This window comes from Lathyrus oleraceus, chromosome 5 (assembly GCF_024323335.1).
Source record: "Lathyrus oleraceus cultivar Zhongwan6 chromosome 5, CAAS_Psat_ZW6_1.0, whole genome shotgun sequence".
NCBI classification, from domain to species: Eukaryota; Viridiplantae; Streptophyta; class Magnoliopsida; order Fabales; family Fabaceae; genus Lathyrus; species Lathyrus oleraceus.
Genome location: NC_066583.1, coordinates 344,645,312 through 344,651,676, shown reverse-complemented (window position 1 = coordinate 344,651,676; position 6,365 = coordinate 344,645,312).

Below are 6,365 nucleotides of genomic sequence, written 5' to 3'. Positions count from 1 at the left end.
AACAGAAATCCACACGTGCACAATTTTAATAAAAATCACCAAAAAATAGAGGACTTCATAAGGATCATGGCACAAAAAAATTCTAGTCAATTTGGATTAATGGTTTTGGAGATATGATTTTTTCATGTGGAAGAAAAAATAAAAAATGTGAATGAAGTCATGTAAAATATGTAAGGCATATATGAAGAAAAAAACAAATGTCAAAATGGAATGGTCATGGCAAGGAATCGAAGCAGGTCCATGTTCAAATTTGAGCGTGCGCTACAGTATGACTAACACCAATCAGCATGTAAACAAGCGAAATTATGGATCAAAATCATGTTTCTGGAAAATTCCTGAAGCTTCATACGCGTTCTTCATAGATTCATCACTCAAGAACAAATTGTCACCAAATTCCACAAACCATATATCATTGGAATCCTTGTTCAACATACATCATGAATCACAAATTGATTTAACCTAATTCCTCATAATTCAAGAGATTCGAACCAAAATATAATCATGCATCAAAATGAAAATCCATGTAACTTGCTCAATACTTGATGAAAATTAATGATTCAAATTGCAGATTACTCTACGTGGAAGGATCTACAAGAAGCACTCATCAATTTTAAGAATTATCAAACTCGAAAACTCACCTTCAAGAATTGGCAGAAGTGAAAACTCGTGTTCTAGGTCATGGCAATGCAAAACAGATGCTCCTTGATGCTTGTAGGAGTGAATGAAGCAAGGTTTGGATGTTGATTGTACACGATTTTGCTGAAAACTCAAATTGCCATTGTTGAAGCTCACTTTAACAGTCCATGATTTGGCTTGAAAATGGTGATTCCTTGCTTCAATTCCACTCAATTATGCACATGGATCATGGATTGATGAAGAACAATGCTATGTTTATGCAGATTTTTGGAGAAAAAGTGAGAGAGAAAGTGAAGAGTTTTTGTTGATCTAGATCTAGAATTCACAATTCTGTTATGGCTAATTAGAAAACAGTTATGATTTAACTTATATATGTGATGTTAATGATGTGGTTAATCATGATTAGTGTAATGGCAAAGGATTAAGTGAAATGCAAGTTTCATGCTAAATGGTAATTGACCAATCCACCCTCACACGTACAAAACCAATGTAACAGTAAAATTTCTGGTTTGGAGCAAGTTTGAAATGATGTTTGTAAGCTAATGCAAGTGGAATGGAATGAAAACAATGAATATTTTGCAAAATGACCTTTTTCCCTCCAAATTTCAAATTAAGTCCACTTGAAAAATGCACTTTTTGTGTGATCACAATTCATGAAATGTAATGCTTGTTTGGGATAGAGGACATCAAAAGAAATTTGCTCAAAAAAGTCTCACTCCATTTGGCCTTGTGAATCAAAAGTTATGCACTTTTGAAATCCAACTTTTTTGGACAATGATTTGATCATAACTTGCCAACCACAAATGAGAAATTCATGTTCTTGGACTTTTTGGAAAGGTGAGAGCAAGATATACAACTTTCATGTTGGACAAAATTTCATTTGAATCATTTTTGGACATGTTATTTCAAGGAGAAAACCTTTCCATTTTTGGCAATTTTGAATTACAAGTCACTTTCTATTTTTGGAAAGTTTTCATCTGACTTTATTTTCTTCATTGTTGTTGTTTGAAATGTCAAATGAAACTTGTTTGGACATGAATGAAGTGTCTCTAACCCTCTCCCACCTCCAAATCCACCAGTTGACCTTTGGTTGACTTTTGCTGACTGATAGATGAACTGGCTGTGCATAGATGATCTTGAGCTTCAAACTCCTGATGAAATGGCTCAATGATGAAAACCTAGCTTCCATAAGCTTAATATAATCATATGACGATCCTCATCTCCATTGAAAACCTCATCTCCTTGACAAGCCCTGATTGGCACAATACAGATGATTAGGGTTGACCAGTGGTCAAAACCCTAATCTCAAGGTATCTGATCAAGCATAAGGAATCTCTTGGTGATGACAAGACCATGATGATGATGTACCATTTCAACCAAGATGATGATCAATCTCCTTGAGAATCAAGAAACCCTAATTTGAATCACACATCCTCAGATGGTTAATGATCAATCCAATGAAACCCTAGCTTGAATATCTTAACCTATTTATCTTCTGATCAAGACCTAGGAGGATGACTTGCTCAATGTAGCCACATGATATGCAAATATGCAATGCCTAATGACCTAAGAATGAAATGCAATATGCTAAGCTAGTCCCAAGAGAGGAGGGCAAATTTTGAGGTGTTACAGCTGCCCCTATTCAATCCACTGTGAACCTGTCGATATGAATAGCCTCGGCTTTCAGATGATCAGGATGAAGAGTGATTGAATACCAAGAACAGACGAACAATTTGCACTCTGATGGGAAAATAATTAACAATGCCTGTCAGAATCGGCAAAGAAACAATCTTGAAAGAAGAACCCGTCTGGTACGGAGAAAGTCGGCCTGAATACCGAAACAGCAATGTCGACCTGGATACCAAAATAAATGGTAACGCAGGGATAACCATGGCCTGAACACCACATATCCGCTGGGGATTATCATCTCTTTTTTCTTTTCTTGAACCCCGAAAATTTTCTCTTTTTTTCGTTTTCTTGAACCCCGAAATTTTCCTTCGCGCAAATGATCCCGGATCACTGCATTTGAACCCCGACATCTTGTTTGCCAAAATAACGAACCCCATTCTCCATTTGAACCCCAGATCCCTGACGATAACTTGTGATCGCCATTGTGAACCCCGTTCTCCAGAAAATGCCTCAACATTTCCCTTTCTCCATTTGAACCCCGCTCTCTAGAAAATGCCTCAACATTTCCCTTTCTCCGTTTGAACCCCGTTCTCCAGAAAATGCCTCAACATTTCCCTTTCTCGGTTTGAACCCCGCTCTCCAGAAAATGCCTCAACATTTCCCTTTCTCCGTTTGAACCCCGTTCTCCAGAAAATGCCTCAACATTTCCCTTTCTCCGTTTGAACCCCGTTCTCCGCTTTCTTGTGATAATTCCGCTGGCAACGTCGGAAATAACACCAAACACCACTCTGAGGGCGACATATCAGAGGGTACACCTTCACAGAAGGAAGGTAACATGTGCATCTCTTCCTCAGAAGACACCCATAACGACCTCCATTGGCCTCAGCCAAAGTCTAAGGTGACACATGAACAGAAGATAATCCTGAGGACCTCATCCCGGATATAATCTTCAACTCCAATCTCTATTTGAACCCCGCTCTCCAGAAAATGTCTCAACATTTCCTTTTCTCCATTTGAACCCCGATTGTCGCGCTGATCGCGTAACGTCCTTTGATTTTATTTCCATCTCCGCCCGACGGAAAAAATTTCCTCCAGTATCGCACTACTAGGGAACATTGCTGATCTGACGTCATGATGCTAAACTCCTCAGAGTAACACCTTCAACCAGACACTGACTAATGACTGGGAGGGAACTCGACGTTTACTGGACATCGAACAATGATGTTTACTGACACCAAAGAAAACACTCGACCAGACATATACTGATGACCGGGAGGGAACTCGACGTTTACTGGACATCGAACAATGATGTTTACTTGACACCAAAGAAAACACTCGACCAGACATATACTGATGACCGGGAGGGAACTCGACGTTTACTGGACATCGAACAATGATGTTTACTGACACCAAAGAAAACACTCGACCGGACATATACTGATGACCGGGAGGGAACTCGACGTTTGCTGACATCGAACAATGATGTTTACTGACACCAAAGAAAACTGACATTACAAGGATCGACACGAAACTTACTCGTATCGCAAGGATGACATCCACATATGTCAAAACCAGGCAGACGCTTGCCAGGGACTAACTGGGAAATACTGTTGCCCCAAAATCACGATGCTGAACTCCTCAGAGTAACATCTTCAAACTTTCGCCTCGCATGACATAAATCTTCCTCCAATATCGCCCTACCGGGGAATACCGTTGACCCAACGTCACAATGCCAAACTCCTCAGAGTATCATCTTCACTGACCGGCAAAACCCATTTTCAGATGGTAACCATGGCTTGAGTCGCGCTGATCGCGATCTTCATTTCCATCTCTGTCCGACGGAAAAGTTTCCTCCAGTATCGCACTACTGGGGAACACTGTTGATTTTCCAACTAGCGGAACCACTTCTCAAACGGTAACCACGACTTGAGTAGCATCTTCACCCATGGGCAAAACCATATCTCAAGCGGCAACCACGACTTGAGACTAGTCGATGCTTGCAATGATGATGCATGATATTTTTTCAGCGTAATGCTCCATAACTATGGAAATGCTACGCAATTTATTATGCAATATGCTATGCTTAACTACATGATGTATGTAAAAAGGTATCCCCCTTAAGGGACTCTTCTGGGGAGCTCGAAACACTCCGATCTCCACCCTGCTGGGGAATAGCACTGCTGCTGGGAAAAAGCCACCCTTGCTGGGGAAAAACCTCCTTTGCACCCGATCCGCTTGGGGAATTGCTGGGGAAGAATCCACCAACGCACTCTGTGGGGTGTCAACAGTCTTTGACTTGCTGGGGATGCAACACTCCAGAATCTGTTTGGGGAGACACCACCCACAGATACCTCTGCTGGGAAACAGAAACCTTCAGGCCTAGCTGCTGGGGAAGCATCGATCTCAAACCTGCTGGGGATAACCATCCTGACCCTGCTAGGGAATCCACAGACCTTGAATCTGCTGAGGAATTTAGTCATTCCGACTCTGCTTGGGGAGGAGGACAGTCTGGTACTGAACACGCGACGACTCGTCGAACCATTGGTATTCATCATCCAACTCCCATGTCAGCTTTCCAATTTTGAGAACTCCCAGACTCGTCTGGACTTTTCTGATTCATCAGCTTGTATTCCCAACTGCTCCGCACTCGACGGAGAGCGAACTCCTGGGATTTATACAGACTTTTCAACCTTCCGACTTTGAAGAGTCTTCTTGATTAATTCCAAGGGTCGTCGTACGTCTCGTCGTTGTCTTTTCATCGTTCTTCCATTCACTCGTCCCTGATTGGACTCCGTGGGGATTGTTTTGTCAAGAGCTTCCACACCACAACCTGCAAGTGAGGGAAAAAATATCTAACAGTTCCTACAAAAGAGATCGTTAGATAAAACCGTGCCCCAGGCGTGTCAAGATTTCAACACTTGGGTCACTCAACCTTCCGAATAATATTTCAAGTTTTCAATCTTATAAACATGCATTGGAAGGGACCTGTCTGTCTTAAAATGCAAAGATTCTTTATCAAAATATTTGGATGCTTTTGCAATCAAAGCGGTAATGAAAAACAAAAACAAAATTATTTGACTGAACATGCATTTTATTGACTGAAAAAGTGTGGCTCAAAACCGAGCAATACACAGGAAGCAATTCCTGAAAAGAGGTAATTGCGCACAAAAGGAAAAATCTATCCTAATGGCAATGTGAAACCACGATCTCATCGAGTTCCAACTCGGTTACACCCCATATATCCTCAGACTCTCCGTGCTCTCTGCCTTCTAAACAAGATGTTTCCGACTGATCCCTACCGGGGATTATCCACGTCATATCCAATGTTCAAACGATCATGCTAGACGCAGTTGTTCGTTTCAATCCCTCTTTTGCCTGGACCGCCCTTTCGGGTTTTCAGTCCACCGGGATACCCATTTTTGCCCAAGTCGCCTTTCCAGGTTTTCGACTTGCCGGGTGTACATTTTTCATTTTATCCCTAATTTTTTCCCGAACCTTTTTCTTTCTGTTTTTTGGTTCGCCGGGATGCCCATTTTTGCCTGGACTATTTTATTCTTTTCGTCCAGCGGGTCTCTTTACACGAAGTATTTTTTAACTGCATCCGCATTCACAGGGGATGGAAAATCCTCGCCATCCATGGTCGTCAACAACAAGGCTCTGTCGGAGAAAACCTTCTTGACCATGCTGGGGATTCATGATTGGGTGTCCACTTGCCCCTTCGATCGTTTTGAGGAGGAAGGATCCTTTTCAGCACCATATCACCTACGTGATACACACGAGGTCACACTTCTCGGTTAAAAGCACACTTCATCCGCTGTCGGTATAACTGCCCATGACAGATGACTACCAGCCTCGTTTCCTCAATCAGGCTCAACTCTTCGTACCGGGTAGGGGTGTTCAAAACCAAACCAACCCAATAGAAAACCGCAAACCAAACCAAACCAAACCGAAACCGCAAAAAACCGCATTTGGTTCGGATTCGTTTGGGTCATTTTTTAACAAAACCGCACGGTTTGGTTTGGTTTGCGGTTTGTATTTTTCAAACCGAACTAAACCAAACCAAACCGCATTATGTTACAACCCAAAGTTCACTTATCCCA